This window comes from Mytilus galloprovincialis, chromosome 3, assembly GCF_965363235.1.
Source record: "Mytilus galloprovincialis chromosome 3, xbMytGall1.hap1.1, whole genome shotgun sequence".
Taxonomy (NCBI): Eukaryota; Metazoa; Mollusca; class Bivalvia; order Mytilida; family Mytilidae; genus Mytilus; species Mytilus galloprovincialis.
This window is the reverse complement of record NC_134840.1, coordinates 68,770,265-68,789,565: the sequence shown is the minus strand read 5'-3', so window position 1 is coordinate 68,789,565 and position 19,301 is coordinate 68,770,265. Positions and strand designations below refer to the sequence as shown.

At 34.6% G+C, this 19,301-nt stretch overlaps 1 long non-coding RNA gene across 1 annotated transcript; it reads right to left on the bottom strand.

Annotated features, from left to right (window-relative positions):
* Positions 1-387: 387 nt before the first annotated feature.
* Positions 388-10,936, bottom strand: LOC143066538 (uncharacterized). The gene is made up of 2 exons (XR_012975654.1): positions 10,457-10,936; positions 388-810 (listed from the first exon to the last, which is right to left on the bottom strand). It is a non-coding gene; the product is annotated as an uncharacterized LOC143066538 (long non-coding RNA).
* Positions 10,937-19,301: the final 8,365 nt, after the last annotated feature.

Genomic DNA, 19,301 nt, shown 5'->3' with positions numbered 1-19,301 from the left:
GACAGTTTTATTTTGTTGAAAATTTGTCCGTGTAATTAATTGAATTATATCATTTACTGACATTTCATATGTCTTCTCGATTAAATTTCTTTCACGATCCGGTACCAGAGCTTTCACGTTCGTCTCGCAATACTTGACCACCGTTAGATATTCTTTCACGATCGGAGAACGATAAGGGTTATTATTTCTTCAGAACTTTTTTGGGTCGTTGGGTTTTTGTTTTATTAACGTATTCCCATATCTCAAATAATATATTTTGTATCTTTCCGATTTATTTTAATTCTTTCGTTATCTGTGTCGACGATTGTTTTCTTTCTTTTACTGTTGAATCTAAAGTTAATCTATTGTCGTGCTATAGAACAGGAAGTTATCAAACTAGAGAAAACATTATTTTATTTATATTTTTTTGTATTTACAAACGAAATCCCATGAATGAGGAATATCCTTCGTAAACCATTTTGCCAGAGCCTTCATGGGCATCCGTATTGACTTTGGTCCATATTTTATCACCAACGTCTGAATAGACTATCGCTGAGGTCGAACCAGTCCCATATTGTGCACTGGATCCTTTAGAATATCCACTGCACAACCACTTTCCATTATGGACAATTTGAAATTCCACCCTAACTCCAGGAAACGTCAGTAAAGAGGCAAAGACTGCATAATAACCTGCGACAGGAGTAGTAAATATTCCAGTTTCTCCGTGGAATGCATTGTGTGTGTCTATCTCAACGTTTTTAAATGGAATGTCTTGGTCGTCTCCTAAATTTTGTAAAGTTTCGGAAACTTTAGCAAAAAACACAACTTCCCCTGAAATAAAATGCGAAACAAGTTTAACAATTTCGAAAAACGTATGGACGTCCTCATAGTTTCAGTAATTAACGTTAGCTTGTATTTTGTGTGAGTGTTTTTTTACCCAGTATTTATCCTTTTTTTGTCTATAGTTTTATTTTAGTGGTCATTAATAAGAGACTATAAGAGGAAAATATAACATAAAATTATTAAACTAACACATTTTATTTCATATCGGTTGAGAATAAGCTTCTCTTATTGTATAAAAAGGGACCACATGACATTCATTATTCTTCAGTAATAAATCCCATCGGTCATTAACAGAACGAAACGGACCAGAAAACCGGTCGGCTCAGTCATTATCACTATCTTAGTCAATACCACTGTCCTGTGGGCAGTCCATATATAACGATAATGACCAGTTATTCAAGAACTATTATATAAATTCATCAGTGTTTACTACTGTTTTGCTTACCAATGGTCTATGAGTAAAAAAAAAAAAAGGGCAAAAGGTTTAATGAGCATACAGCTGTCTGTTCCAATTTTATAGTTTATCTGTGTTTTTTACATAATCAGGGTGGTTTTTTTTATCATTTTGTAGTTCTATTTTTTATTTGTAAAGATTAATGATAATTAAATCATATACTTTTTCTCAATGATTTAATTCAATTCAATCGATTAATTCAACATACAACTAATGACTAAACAAAGTGACAACATTTCCAAAAGACATTAAGTTCAAATGAAGAAGATAGGACGGTCCGTCATAGTAAGCTATCCAGTTGAAGATTCCTTGTTGGTATCTCTCTTTCAATTGTTGCATTCTAGGATCTATAACTCTGCATCGTCTTTTTGTTCGGACGGCACCTCCTGTTGTATAATGGATACTTATATATTTCGTTAGTACATGGTTCTTCTTGAGTAACTCGATCTGCTATAAGTTGGGGTAGGCATGTTGGAGTTTCTTCTTAATTTCATTGTGCCATCTCTCCAATTGGTTGGTGGTGTAAGGTCCTTCGGTATAGTAGTGGTTTCATTGAAAGTGGTATCCTTCAACCCACAACTCAGTCACGTAATCAGTAAATGGTCACAAGTAGAAGCTGCGTTGCAAAAGATCGTATTGGCAGCAGCAATAAGTGTCAAGTTGAGAAAATGAGCATGGTTGAGTTGCTGTTACCCGACTGATAAACTTAAGGATCTGTTATACAAAAATAGTAAGGCGTCATTCATCCTGAAGGTGATTTCGATAGTTGTCTTGGGTAAGACGGGTCAGTTTAGTGACCTTTGGTGGTATTTAATTGAAAGATGAAATGCTAGCTTGGATTCAAATAACTTTTCGAATGAATTCATTATTGAAGCTTGGCTACTGAACATATGCATTTATATTTTATTTGTTGGAATTATTGGACTTTTTATATAAAATTTCAGAACAAAGAAGTTATCAAAAAATAAAAATAAGTTGAATAAATACAAAGACATTTTAAATGACACCTATTTCATTCGTAAATTTCATTATTTTGATTCAAAATGCAATGCGCCCATCTGTAATGTTCTTACAATTGACCGCTTTGTCTTGAAGGTTATTGTATGGTAAGACGTTTTTGGCATACGTATACTAAGAATATACACCTTGTTAATCAAGGGATTTTGAAAGTTCGCAATCCTATTCCAATAATGAGTTTAAATTATCAATATTTAGTCTAGCAAGATATAAAATAGATTTGGTAGTAATTAAATGTTCACATGGAAGTCTACCTAGTTCCGATCTTACACCTATATTTAATGATGTGTTCTTGATTTCAAGAACGTATTGACAAATTGTAATGCCCCAGTCACACTAGACCACGATCGTACCATGCTCACCGCGATTTAAAATAAATTTAGAACGTGGTGAGGTCGTATTATGAGCGGCATGGAAATGTAGATTTTTGTTTTTTTTTCACGATGCTATTAAGCCCGAGTCCCACTAGACCACGATCGCACCACGCTCACCGCGATCTAAAATTAATTCAGATCGTGGTGAGGTCGCGGTATGAGCGGCATGGAAATGTTAATTTTCGTTGTTTTCAATACTACGATCCCGCTACGATTATACCACGTTCTCACCACGCCTTTTCTACGATTATCATGATCTTACTACGCTCATCACGTTCTCACTACGACTATACCACGAGTTATCCGATTGCAACACGATCTTACCACGCTTCTACTGCGATTATATCACGTTCTTTCCATGATTATACTACTTTCATACCGCGATCTTACTACGTTCTCAGCAATAACTTCAACATCGTGTTCCATATCAATACTGTTCCATTCCTTTTATTTCTGATTAATACGTAGATTTCTCGGAAACAATACAGTAATGCCACCAAAATCTACTAGAACACGTGAGCGTGGTGGTAGGGATATATGTAGAGGCAAAAGAAGCTCTGATAGTAACGAATCCTGATCCAGCAGAGATGTCGGACCGACCAATCCAGCCTAAATTACAACCTATTGCTGGTCCATCAAGCTCAAATTACCATATTTTAGTGAACGATAGCAGAGATGACATCGATGTGTCAAGCATGGTTGAGCCATTAGAGAAAATGGACAAGAGGTCCTAATTACATACAGGCAAACAAAATCTGGATAGATTTAATATTTTATATGAAAATGACAATGAGAATGATGGTCGTAGTATGAACGTAGTCAGGTCGTAAGAAGAGCGTTATGAGGACGGCATGGGCGTGGTTAAATCGTACTATGGTCTTGAACAGCGTATTATAAACGTGGTATAGTCGTAGTGGAAGCGCAGTTGGGTCGCAGTGAAAACGTGATGGTCGTAGTGAGGTCGTAATAACGTCGCTGTGAGATCGTAGCGCAGTCTCCGAATAGATTCACGCTTTGCTACGCTCTCGCTACGATTATACACCGACCTTTGCGATCTTACCACGACCTTAGTGCGCTCTGACAACGCTTCTACCACGACATGATTTCGCCACGACCGCACCATTTTTGTTTTGAACATGTTCAAAGTTGGCCACGCTCAACACGATCTTGAACACCTCACCACGACCGTGATACAACCTTACTGCGATCTACACGATCGCATTACGATCGTCAAAATTTGCACTCGTAGTGCGATCGTGGCCTAGTGAGACTGTGGTATTACATCCAAATTACGCTTCTACAATGATTTCGCTACAGCCCCAGTCCCACTAGACCACGATCGCACCACGCTCACCGCGATCTAAATTAAATTCAGATCGTGGTGAGGTCGCGGTATGAGCGGCATGAAAATGTAAATTTTCGTTGCTTTCACGATACTACTACGTCCTCATTACGCTTCTACAACGATCCCGCTACGATTATAACACGTTCTCACCGCGTTTATTTTGCGACCTTACTACGCTTATCAAGATCTTTCTACGCTCGTCACGTTCTCACTACGACCATACCACGAGTTATCCGATTGCAACACGATCTTACCACGCTTCTACTGCGATTATAGCACGTTCTTACCACGATTACACTACGCTCAAACCGCGATCTTACTACGCTCTCAGCAATAACGTCAACATCGTGTTCCATATCAATACAGTATCATTCCTTCAGTTTTATTTCTGATTAATACGTAGATTTCTCGAAAAAAAGAATACAATCAAGCCACCAAAATCTACTAGAACACGTGGTCGTGGTGGTGTTAGGGTTGATGTAGAGGCAGATAGAGCTCTGATAGTAACGAATCTTGATCAAGTAGAGATGTCGGACCGATCAATCCGACCTAAATTACAACCTATTGCTGGTCCATAAAGCTGAAATGACGATATTTTAGTGAACGATAGCAGATATGAAACAGATGTGTCAATAGATATAGGAAGATGTGGTATGAGTGCCAATGAGACAACTCTCAATCCAAGTAACAATTTTTAAAAGTAACAATTATAGGCCAAGATACGGCCTTCAACACGGAGCCTTGGCTTACACCGAACAGCAAGATATAAAAGGCCCCAAAAATTACTAGTGTAAAACCATTCAAACGGAAAAACCAACGGTCTAATCTATATGAAAACAAGAAGCATAGTTGAGCCGTTAGATAAAATGGACAAGAAGTCCCAATTACATATAGACAAACAAAAACTGGAGAGAATTGATATATTTTATGGGAAAATGACAATGAGAATAATGGTCGTAGTATGAACATAGTCAGGTCGTAAGAAGAGCGTGATGAGGACGGCAAGGGCGTGCTAGAATCGTACTATGGTCCTGAACAGCGTGGTATAGTCGTAGTGGAAGCGTAGTTTGGTCGCGGTGAGAACGTGATGATCGTAGTGAGGTCGTAATAACGTCGCAATGAGATCGTAGCGCAGTTTCTCCGAATAGAATCACGCTTTCGCTACACTCTCACTACGATGGTACAGCGACCTTTGCGATCTTACTACGATCTTAGTGCGCTCTCACTACGCTTCTACTACGACCTAATTTGGCCACGACCGCACCACGATTGTTTTGAACATGTTCAAAGTTGACCACGCTCATCACGATCTTGAAGACCTCACCACGACCGTGATACGACCTTACTGCGATCTACACGATCGTACTACGATCATCAAAATTTTCATTTTTTTCACAGATCGTAGTGCGATCGTGGACTAGTGGGACTGGGGTATACGATTATAGGTCACGTTCTCACCACGATTATTCTGCGACCTCACTACGATTATCACGATCTTACTACGCTCATCACGTTTTCACTACGACCATACCACGATTTATTCGATTGCAACACGATCTTACCACGCTTCGTCTGCGATTATAGCACGCTCTTAACACGATAATTCTACGATCTTACAATGTTCATACCGCATTCTAACTACGCTCTCAGCAATAACGTCAACATCATGTTTCATATAAATGCTAATTGTCATTAATACGTAGAATTCTCGTAAACAACACTGCCATGCCACCAACAATTAACCGAATTCGTGGGCATGGTGGTAGGATTAGAGGTAGAGTCAGAGAGGCATCTGTTACGAATCCTGATCAAGTAGAGATGTCGGATCAACCAATCCAAGCAGAATTACAAAGTATTGCTGATCAATCAAGATCAAATGACGATATTGTATTATACCCCACGCAACGAAGTTGCGGAGGGGTATAATGTTTTTGTTACGTCCGTCCGTCTGTCTGTCCGTCCGTCCGTCAGTCCGCCAGTCCTGTTCTTGTCATCGCAACTCCTCTGAAACCACACAACAGAATTTCATGAAATATTTTTATATTATAGGGACATACTATGTACATATGATCCAAATGTGTTTCTAGGAGTCACGCCCCTTTGAACTTGGTTGCCCAAATATACTAGTGCAACAGTTTGTCATCGCAACTCCTATGAGACCACACAACAGAACTGCATGAAACTTCGTAGATTAAAAGTACATACTATGTAGATGTGCATATCGAAAGGAAATTACGATACAATTTTTATGACCCCGCAACGAAGTCATTCCGTCATTCCGTCATTCCGCAACAAATCATTATACAGAGTTTTTTTTCTAAACGCCTTCAGATATTGGACTGGTTTTTGGTTTGTCAGTTCACCATGATGAATTACAGATCAAGTTTAAGTTTCGTTCCGCTCCGCTAATTTTTGCTGAAATTACGGGCTTTGGACTTTGATAAATTGTTGAAAATCACAGTTATACGGAGTTTTTTTCTAAACGCCTTCAGATATTGGGCTGATTTTTGGTTTATGCGTTAACCATGATGAGTTACAGATCAAGTTTAAGTTTTGTTCCTCTCCATTAATTTTTGCCAAAATTAAGGGTTTACAACTTTGAAAATAATGGAAAATCACAGTTATACAGACTTTTTTTCTAAACGCTTTCAGATATTGGGCTGATTTTTGGTATGTGAGGTAACCATGATGAGATACAGGTCAAGTTTAAGTTTTGTTCCGCTTCGCTAATTTTTGCCGAAATTACGGGCTTTGGACTTTGATAAATTGTTGAAAATAACTGTTATACAGACTTTTTTTCTAAACGCTTTCAGATATTGGGCTGATTTTTGGTATGTGAGTTACTCATGATGAGTTACAGATCAAGTTTAAGTTTTGTTCCTCTCCGTTAATTTTTGCCAAAATTAAGGGTTTACAATTTGAAAATTGTTGAAAATCACAGTTATACAGACTTTTTTTGTATAGGCCTCCACATTTTGAGCTGAGTTTTGTTAACAGTTATACAGACTTTTTTTCTATAGGCCTCCACATTTTGAGCTGAGTTTTGTTAACAGTTAATTTATAATTATGAACATATCAATGTGAGACTACCATCATGTTTGTGTCCACATGTGTTATTGAAATTGCAGATTTTTCAACTTTTTGGGACGGGCCCATTCGTGTCGCTTTGACACATCTAGTTTTTCTAGGAGTTACGCCCCTTTGAACTTGTTTGCCTCAATATACTTCTGTAACAGTTTGTTATCGCAACTCTTCTGTAACCACACAGCAGAATTTCATGAAACTTTGTAGATAAAAAGGACATACTTTGCAAATGTGCATATCGACAGGTAATTATGATTCAATTTTTTTGTTTTTTAGGAGTTACGACCTTTTGAACTTATTTGCCCAAAAACTGCAACAGTTTGTCATCAAAACTCCTCTGAAACCATACTACAGAATTTCACGAAAATTTGTAGATAATAAAGACATGCTATGTACATGTGCGTATCAACATGAAATTATGATTCATTTTTTTTTCTTAGAGTTATTTAATGTGTCCAGTGACATTGTGGGGCGTGGGGGATGTGAACGCGCTCACTAAGGTTCTTTAATTGAACAATAGACTGAATAGTGGGAATGATACAGATGTGTCAAGCATGGTTGAGCTGTTGGAATTAAGGGACACGAGGTCCAAATTACATACAGACAAACAAAACCTGGAGAGCTTTTATATGTTTTATGTGACAATGACAATGACCATAGCTAGAAATCGAAACGGTCGTGGTATTAACGTAGTCAGGTCGTTAGACGGGCGTGATGAGGAATGCATGAGCGTGCTACAATCGTACTATAGTCTTGAACAGCGTTTTGTAAATAAAGGCAACAGTAGTATACCGCTGTTCGAAATTCATAAATCCATTGAGAAAAAAACGATTCCGGGTTAAAACTAAAACTGAGGGAAACACATCAAATATAAGAGGAGAACTACGTGGTATAGTCGTAGTAGAAGCGGTGTTGGGTCGCAGTGAGAACGTGATGGTCGTAGTGAGGTCGTAATAACGTCGCTGTGAGATCGTACCGCAATATCTCCAACTAGAATTGCGCTTTCGCTACGCTCTTGCTACGATGGTCCAGCGACCTTTGCGATCCTACAACGACCTAACTGCGCTCTCACTACGTTTCCCCTACGACCAGATATCGCCACGACCGCACCACGATTGTTTTGAACACTTCAAAGTTGGCCACGCTCATCACGATCATGATGACCTCACCACGACTTTACCACGACCTTACTGCGATCTACACGATCGCACTTCGATTTTCTACATTTGTATTTTTTCTAGAAATGTCAACTCGGTGAAAATCTACTAATCGATGACTCGTTGGATTTACCGAGCGATACTCGAGTACTCGCTCGGTAAAACATTTACAAAATGGAAATACAAAATTATACCATTTAATGTATTGTAGGTCGTTGTCTTATGATCGTAAAACCCTCAACATTAATACCTAGGACTAAATAATAGTCAAAGGATATTTTTACCATAATTAAATAATTAAAGCTCATTTACTACGTGTGGTAATTGTGTAAACTGGTCTAGTTATTAGTTAATATCTATAGAAAAATATTACTCAAACAACAGTATTTGGAAACTGTAAAACAACAGTATTCGGAAAATGTGAAAAAACATGTTTAATGTTCAACAAATGGGTGATAATTATAACTTACTGATGTCATTAATAATTTTCTGAGGGTCAATGCATGGTGTAACGAATTTGTTCTTATTTGAAAATATTTTTTGTCAACTTCGGAGGTAGCGATTTCTCAAATTTGAAAGGTAACTAACAGTCCTGCTGATGAAAATATATTCTCTGACGGTACAGAGTAGGGGGAATGACTAAGATTAGCTAAAAGTGTCAGCCTTTGGAAAATGCTCTTGTTCATATATCCTACATATACCTCTGTTTTGAGGAATTCTAAACAGTTAAACGCAAATATTTGAATCGTATTCTAATTTTTATTAATTTTGAATATTTTATAATGTCCCGGGAGGTGCTGTCAAAAAAATATTTTTGTTTAAACTTAAGAAAGCAAAACATTCTAAGAGGAAACCAATAAGTCGAATAATCGATACTCCTCGGTACTATTTTTCAGAGATCGTAGTGCGATCGTGGCGGTATTAGATGGATTTTTTCAACAGTTGTATTATCAATAAAGTTGAGATGGTCAATGTCACAATTCTTTGGTTGGATCTATGCTTTGCGCTATAATACACAAGAAAATAATCCATAAAGGATATTTCAGAGTTGTAAGTCAAAATGGGTTTGACCAATTTTTCAAAGAGATTTTTTCAAACTGAAATAGGTAAAGTGCCCAGAGAGGCTGTCTTTGCTCTAAGGGAAAATAATACTTTCCGAGCCTTTATTGCCAGCTTGTTAAGACTATGTTTGAGATTTCCATTACACTTTAATAGGCAACCTAAAAATTATATTCAGTTAATTCATTATTAGGTTACCTTTAAATTTTATTACAGGGGGAACTATACTTGTGTGTTGTTAATATAACCATGATGTTTGTCTTTTTAATATTTAATGTTAGTTGCCAATCATCACAAAAATTGAAAAGTTTATCAAGACTATTTCGTAGGCTTATCCTACTTTCAGACATAATTAGAAGGTCATCTGCAAATGAAAGTGAACCAATATTAGAGTTTAATTTTGCAGGTCTGCACTCGTTAGTGTTAAAGCCTGGACTTAGGTAATTAATAAAAATATTAAATAGGATGGGGCTTATGGAATCCCCTTAATCTGAAGCGGGACAGACGGATGGACGAACGGACGCACAGACTAAAAAACATTATGCTCCAATAGGGTAAAAAATATCGAACTGCAAAGAAATCCAAATCTGAAAGTCCCTTATCAAATGGCAAAATTAAAAGTTAAAAAGCTTCAAACAAATGGAAAACAATTGTCATATTCCTGACTTGGTACCGGAAAATGGTGGATTAAAGCTGCTTTTATAGCTAGGTAAACCTCTGCAGTCTACTGATAATAATGTGAGAACAAACAAAAAACAAATATCATAGATAAAAATGTCAAAAAACGGGATACAACAGTCAACATTCTGTTATAATCTTAATCACTCTAAAAACAAACAAGTATGTAAAAAAAGAAAAACAAAACGGTCCATGAGCAAAATGAAAGACAAGAATACAAAATATGACCACAGCACAACAGCACATATGCGGGATGCATAAGTATCGGGCTACGCAAAAAGGAGATAACCGAAAAAGGACTAAACAGTAATAGTAAACCATGGGTGAAAATCCATTTTTCAAACGTTTACATGTCGCCCTTTGCCATGCATAACTGTAGTGTGAGTTGTCTGAATCGATTACTTTCAAAATATGTCCCTACCTCAGATCCCCAAAATAAGTTCAATGACAGAAGTAAAATACTAACCTGACGTCGGAAGTACAATTAGTCGCTTGTCCTTTGTGTGATTCTTATCATTCGTTTTCTTTGACATTAGCATTGGATTGATTTTTCTCGCGATTAAGCGATGGCTTTGGTCAAAGATTTCTGTCAAATTATCGTACTGTTTTTTTTTGGATAGAGCTAACTAATCCGCGTTTTTTCGCTTCGTCATTTTTGAAACGGGATAATTTCCTCTATAACGTTAACTCTGCGTTCCAGTTCGACATTTTTATCGGCAAAATTTTTGATTAAATGTTTTAAATATTCATTTTCTTTGAGGATTCTTAAATTTAAGTGAACAATTTCCTTATTTTCGAGAGAAGTTTTGTGCAGCTGTTCAATTAGGGCATTTACATCGCGATCACGAGACGTCGCATATTTGCTTTCTTCCTGTCCTGATACGACTACAATGCTAATGACAAGAAATATATAACACATCATTTTTCGTATACTTCCAGTAACAATAAATGTATTGTCGATATTAATTGTAACTTTAGATAAAACAATTTCTGACAAGAATGACAAAACCACCACACGACACTAAAGATGAAGTATCTCAAACACGGTAGGTATTGTGTCCTGCTTGGGTCGTGTTTTTTTCTATTGAATTAGTCCACTTCTTCGAGTGTAGATCAAGTTTTTTAAGAATAATATTACATGCGATTCGATCAATTTACTGCTATTTTGCTACTGCAATAGTTTTATACGTGACTGTTCATCTTATTCTGAATGCTATACATGTTTTGAACACAAACGGTGCACAATTGTAGTTCAATTACAATTCAGTGATTTACATTGTTCGTGTATTTTTCGTGTACAACATATATAACTTTGCTGGAATTGAAACATAAGTTTCTTAATAATTTTTAAATCTATAAACGGACAACTCTTAAAATTGATTGTTGGTTGCCAAACTTCCAGTGAAATATATTTCATGCGTGTTCAGGAATTGATCAAATTAACAAGAAATCCAATAGATAGGTACTGTAACAAATGACGTTTTGGGATGGAAATCGGGAAATTTAGACTGTCATTGAAAATGAGAATATATTGGATATGGAGAGAAATTTTGCTTGGCATCAGGCCACCTACAATCTAACCCCTTCACGTGCAATGAGTGTGACATTCTCTCTACACGTCCCATTCTTACCGGACTAGGCTGTGTATTTGAACATCCAACACAAAACAAGGACGCACTCGATAAAACACAGACATATAAAATTTAATTTTCTCTCCAAAATGTCCTTTTCAATGCAAATCAAGATTTTTGTAAAGAGTCTGTATATACGAGTATGTCGGCCCCATGTATGATCTCCGTTGACCTGTGCATTGATATGTGTATAAAATGGCTATAATCTATATTTTGGAATAAAGCATTGTAAGGCTAAATTAAACGTTTCTATATTTTGTAATAAAGCATTGTAAGGCTAAATTAAACGTTTCTATATTTTGGAATAAAGCATTGGAAGGCTAAATTAAAAGTTTCTATATTTTGGAATAAAGCATTGTAAGGCTAAATTAAACGTTTCTATATTTTGGAATAAAGCATTGTAAGGCTAAATTAAACGTTTTAAAAAGAAAACAATGTGTGGTTTCTTACATCTTTTTATCACAACTACTAACTTCTATGATCTTGTATTTGATGTTCTAATACCTTAGTTTACGTCTTACAAGAAAAGAAGTGCGTTTGTTAAGGTTTTTGATAATATTCACTTGAAAAAAAACACGCTCCCAGCCGGACACTATACATACTGTGACAAAAACAGAAAGATCATAAGGGGACCACGTATAAGTCCTACTTATTTTGTCGTTTAATCGTGACTTAAAGCATGAAGTGTACCAATTAAACTGCACCAGGTGCGCATATCGACAATCAGTGACGCCGCAAATTCGTCATTCGTGAATGGAATGATGAATGCTTGCCAAAATATAAAAAATCTCTTGAAAAATGCAATACATTTTGAGTAATCAATGGAAATGAATATAAATAAAATAATAGTTGGGGTATGTGCCAATAGGACAGCAACACGAAGCAACAAAATCAAACTATAGCTAGTTCTTCTATGCACACATCCGTTTATAACTCTATATGATACTTTAATCTCTGAGTCGTTTATATCAATAAAAGGGTCTGCCATCAATACCCTTTATTATAAATTACAAATTCAATAAACACCCAACGACGAAGATCCTTACATCAACGTGAGAAGAACATGTACATCATCTTTTGGGTTTCAAACATTTTTTTTAAAGATTCTAACTCCTCCACTTTTGTTTCGATAACTAGGAAATAAAAGGATAATTAAGAAGTACGTGCAATGAAATAGTACAGAAAACTCTATAATACCTACTAATAATTTAAATTATATAAAAAGATCAAGTACAGTCAAAGCAATCACAGTAATTCAAGTTCAAATATTGAACCTGGACGCAAAGAACTTCACCAAATAATATGAAACCACCGCTAAACACTTTAGTATCTCTGGTTTTCTTCCTTGTTTATTTCGTTCATAAAAAGTACATGAAATCTGAAACACGATCTTTTGCAATGATCAGAATAAATATCGTTCAGAAATTCATGCAGAAAAAATTTATTTGTTGGTTCAAATTGTATAAACTTTAAACTAATAAATAGTTTGCAAAAAGAGGAATTTAAAGGATAATTCCAAATATTGTTAGAATTTCATCCAAATTTTCGGAACACGTTTTAGAAATATAAATGTGACGTCACTTTGGGCGTTGCATTGACTATGGCTAACAGGGCTGTGATTTTGTAATGTATTCGTTTTTATTCTATAGCTAGCCACCACTTCAGTTTAATCATGTATATCTTTATATAGTCATTTCATAAAATTTACTGTTTGCAAAACTATGTATTATTCTTGATAATAATGATGTTTTTGTCCCAGGCGGATAACCCTGGCCTCACAACTTTTTGGAACTTTTGGTCCTCAGCAATCTTCAACTTTGTAGTTGTTATGGCTTTCAAACTTTTTAAATCTAAGCATAGTTTTGTATGGACGTAGCGCGCGTCTGGTGTATAAAAATATTTTTTTACCTGTTACCTTTTGATGGCTATTATTCGTTTGTTTCTCTGTCCTATATTTTGTCCCATTTATCTGTTTATTTATTGTAACCCTGTCGTGTAATGTTGTCATTTTAATGTTATAATTAACACTGACATTAAAGCGTGAGGTTTGGCATGCCACAAAACCAGGTTCAACCCACCATTTTTTCCTTTAAAAATGTCCTGTACCAAGTCAGGAATATGGCCATTGTTACATTATTGTTCGTTTCTGTGTGTGTTACATTTTAACGTTGCGTCGTTTGTTTTCTCTTATTTTTGAGTGTAAATTCACATTGCGATAAGACGTGTCACGGTACTTGTCTATCCCAAATATATGTATTTAGTTTTGATGTTATATTTGTTATTCTCGTGGGATTTTGTCTGATGCTTGGTCCGTTTCTGTATGTGTTACATTTTAGTGTTGTGTCGTTGTTCTCCTCTTATATTTAATGCGTTTCCCTCGGTTTTAGTTTGTTACCCCGATTTTGTTTTTTGTCCATGGATTTATGAGTTTTGAACAGCGGTATACTACTGTTGCCTTTATTTACGTTTCGGCGTTGTGTCTCTGTTGTGTCGTAGTTCTCTTATATTTGATACGTTCCCTCAATTTTAGTTTGTAACCCGGATTTGTTTTTTCTCCATCGATTTTTGAAGTTTGAAGAGCGGTATACTTATATTATATATTCCTAAAAAAGTGGTTGTAAAATGCCATTTTAAACAATAAAATTGCACAATAATTCTGCGTTTTATAAATATTAAGATTAGTATAGTGCGTTTTGACCAAATACTAATTAAAATATTTTAATTAGTATTTGGTCAAAACGCACTATACGTTTTTCAGTCATGGAAAAAAATAAGGTTATTTGAGACTGTACTGCAAAACATGCACGTTGAAGCAATGAAAAAAATAAAATGCCATGCAATGTCTGCATACCAATAATTACTTTCTTTAAAACATTTACCATTTTGATTTTTTGCATATTCCACCATGAGGTAGTTAGATATGTACCATATTCGCGTATGTGATAGGTTTACTTTAACATGGCACCTGCATGGTATAATTTTATCTTTTCAACGATTCCGTGAACTATTGGAGCCAATCTCCCAGCATACTTTTTAAATGAATGTAGTCATATATTGGCAAACAAGTTTCCTTTATGATTAGACAATCTTTGTCAAAAATAAAAGGTTGGTGGGTTATATATCATTTCGGATCGGACATGGTTGCATATTTACCGTCCAAAAGGTCAAATTTCCTTTCTCCGTTAATATTTTGCAATGGTTCTTTAACGTGAAAAGAGCTCATCACTTTCTGAATGTTGGCTTTTGAATTTTATGGTCATCTAAAATTCCGATGAAAATTGACTGCGCTTTTATACACCCGTGCAGCAAGGCAAAGTCAGTTTTTGGATAAACATCATTTGAAATAGATTTTTAAGAATAAAATGGAAAGCATCAAACTTCATTTTAAAACGCCGACATGAAATAACTCTAATAATTTAATAGCTATTGTTGTGAAATATTTTTAAAACTGACTGTGAGTTCAATGACGTATTTTGCAATGAATAGAAATAAGAAGATGTGGTATGATAGCCAATGAGAAAACTCTCCATCCATGTCATAATTTGTAAGAGTAAACACTCATAGGTCAAAGTACGACCTTCAACACGTAGCCTTTGCTTAACCCAAATATTTATGATAGACATATGTACAGGTAAATTGGCGCAAATGAGTTCCGAATATTGGCGCAATTGATACATTTTTAAAACAAAATTTGGCGCAAATGATACCCCTGAAAAACAGTAATTCACGCAAAAAGACTGCTGCCTCACAGACACACTGTAAGTTTGATTTCGACAATTTCATTTAAATAGCAATGTTAAATTGATTTAAGATATGAGCAGAAACGTTTCTAAGGTACTTGTATACAGTTTGTTTTTTTAAAGTGAAAAAAGTGAAAATATCAACTCAAAATCTACTACAACAATGTCAATTTTACCTAAGCACTATTTCGACAAATATACCTGAGGGCCCTCATGGGGTTTTTGATTATGTGATTACTTGGCCGTTTTTTTAATGATTATTTGATTATTAAGCCAAATATTTCATGATTATTTGATTACCTAGGACTGTATTTTTAGTTTATGATTATTTGATTACCTAAAGATAAGCAAATATTTAATGATTATGTGATTATATTGGCAAAAAAATGGTGATTATGTGATTACTAGGACCCCCCCATGAGGGGCCTCATACCTGCTAATTGCGTTTAAACATTTAAAAACAAATGTTTAGCTATATTGCTCATTCCAAATGTAATCGTTGTAAATAGACAAGATTGAAAATAAATGCCATCCGTAGGCATTGTACCAAAAAAATGTCATATGTAATTGTAGTGTACATATATAGTGACAATCAAAATCACTATTCTATTTTAAAAATAAATATTTGCATATTCTTATATGTACATCGATCAATGAAATAGACAATACGAACATTATATGTAAAGAAGTAAACTTTAGGGGAACATAAATAGTGATTGACATTTTGAATAAGACTATCTGATGGTATTATCTTCGTACAAGCATATGGATAAGCAGAACGACCTTTTCTTTCCAATTGTGTAATTTTAGTCCACGAGTACTGGATGAAAATACTGCTATTGTTAGAGGGAAATTGCTGTAATACAAATTTTAGAACTATTTTAAATTAAGAAATATATTTCCCTTATGTACAGCTCTGATTCCTTTTCCGGATTTGGCCATAAGTTTTTGGTATGGTCTGCTTTTCAGCATTTTCATAAGATTTTGAATATCCAAATATGTTGGCCTCAAGCATTACTAAATCGGCATGTTGAAATGTGCATCTGGTCCATTAAAAAAAGGGGGCGATTTTGTTCTAAACAAACATAGAATTAGTTATATTTTACCATGTCGATGATGGTGCCTACATTTTTTTTGGTTATGATTTTGATTAATTTTGTATAGCTTTTTATATTCCCCTTAAATGATGTAAACTAACTAAAAAACCTCAATGGACAAGACTATTACCGATTAAATCAATTCATATTCCTGAAATTACCAGCGCCATTGTCATAAATTGCGTTTTATTATTTGATTGTTGATGCATGCACCCTTTATATTAATCCTGATGAAATTAAACCGAACGAATGTTTATCATAACGTTAACCATTTCCTTTACCGGTTTTAAACATGTTTCTCTAATGTCATTGAATGATAACACTAATGTATTGCCATCATGTAGACAAACGTGTGATAAAAATATTGCTCTAATATGTAATCGAAAATTAAAGGGCTTTTCTCAAAAGACAACACGCTTTCTTCATATTTTCTACGTATGAACTGGTAGATTTATTTAAGGTTTCTCGATGAACTGTTTAGGTAAACTTTTCAACTAATAAGCCTTGAAAAAAAAATCTTTTTACCCAAGCACGCAAGAAAGACAAATTCTGTGTTATAAAGATCTACATAAATAGATATAAGATGTAAAAGCAGTATTAAGACGGTATGAATGTCAAGTTATTTTATAATTCCAAATGGAAGAAATATTCTGAAATATTATTTCCAATGGAACAAACCGTATTGGTTGCTAACAAAATAAAGGAAATCGAATATGTATTCCAATAGAAACAGAATTTATGACATTGCCCTTAACAAATATTCAATGGAACTGCTGTTAGACGGAAATTTAACAAAGTTACCAAACTTCAAGGCAAATTCAAAAAGGTGAAGTCCATAACACTGACAAATAAAAGAAACAAGTGAAAAACAACTGCCATATTCCTACAGGCTTTATGAATTCTTAATTATCTTCACTTATCTAATACTGTAGTTTTAAAAGGTTTCATTGTATTCGAATGTTTTAATGAATGTTCTTTTTGTATATACCTGTTCATGTGTAAATATATATGCATAATTGATTGGTTTTAAATTAATACTGACCAACCATTTAATATCTTTCATCACAAAATATTTTTTCTCTCTGCTTTTCAGATTGATGACATAAAGCTCAGGGATTTGTAAAAAGACGTATTTAACTACTCTATTTGAATTTCATCATGTACTACCGTAAGGAAACCGGATATCTGCTATTGTCGTTTTACATGTAGCATACATCTTTAATGAGATGTAGCAGTTTATAACATGCAGTAAAATGGTTTAGATATTAGCTAAATATGGATTTATACTCTGACATTATTAACAGAAGTCTAGACACATTTGATCAGTTAATTGTGTTTAACATTTAGCAAAGCTGCTTTGAGGATAAATATTTAGTATAAGGCCAAACACTTATTTAAACACTTATTTAAACCAAATAAAATTTATACAACTAGGAGAGAGGAAAAATCATAAATCTGCATGACATTTTGAAAGACATGCATATGATTTTAATGGGATTTCCCAACTTAAAGGGGCACTAGCTGTCAAATTCATGTTCACCGATTTTAATCAAATTACCATATTTGATTTATAACAATGTAAAACATTTATCCAAACTGTTATAAGTCTAAAATAAACAATAAACAGGGAACTGGCAGGAAAAAACGTAGCTTCGTTTAGAGTGTATTTTAGTATTGACACCATCTAATAAACTATCGAGTTGACCCTAAAGTCATCCGATGACCATATAAGCGATGTAAACATAAATATAAATAGATTAAGTAAACTCGTGCTGTTGGATTTTCATAGGTCTATATAGTTTTATATTATAGGTAAAAAATAAATGTTTATTATCGTTTTTACCATATAAGAAAGTTTTTTTTGTGGATCGAATCAGTCAATCAAATGATTTACCTTTGTTTCATTTTCAATGTTGACACTCTTTTGCTTTAACAACTTTACACATACATTCACGTGTTATCCATCTGAAGCTAAGGGGTTAAATTGAGTTCACATGAATACAGATTCAATGAGGTCGAATCATTCACTTGCAAGTGATTAATTCATACAAAAAATATTTTTAGCTTATTTTGACAAATTTGAACTATACTGTCTGCTAAAATCGAATTATTATTTCACTATTTGCAATTTAAATAAATGATTGAGCCAAAAAAAAAATAATATATTAGATTTTTCATTATCTCGTAGCTAGTGCCCCTTTAAAGTCGAAAATAAACTGACAATACCATAGCAAAAAAAGAAAAAATACCAAAGACAATTATGGAAAACTAAAGATCGAGTTACACGAACCTCTACCGATCACCGGTGGTGATTTCATGTGACCCGGAAGAAAGGAAGATCCGACTCCATGTGTAACATATGAATTTATAATTATAGCGGGTATAATTTGTATCTGTAATCAAGAAGTAAAACATCGGAGGAACTTAAAACGTGTCAACACATGGAATGGCATAAAAACAGGTAGAGTCATACATAGGACCCATTGACGTATAGTGTTAATGAGAAATGTACGACAGAAATGCGTTTGTCTATTAATTTGTCACGTAGATATCTCCCATTTGACTGTAAAAACCGTGCTTAAGAGAGTCATTAAAATTTTGTTTGACTTTGAAATAATTTTAAATACACAGCTTGGATATGGTCTTGTTATTATATTTATGTAGACAGTATTATCAAAATTTACGCTACCTTATTTTGATGCGCTGCTTTTGATTAATAAGGGACGAAAGTTATTCAACCGACATTATAAATTCATCAAAAAGATACAAATAAAGGTCATCACCAGAATGTGATAGAATCGCATTCGCTCCAAAATGAGCGAAACTGTATTTGTCGTCAGCAG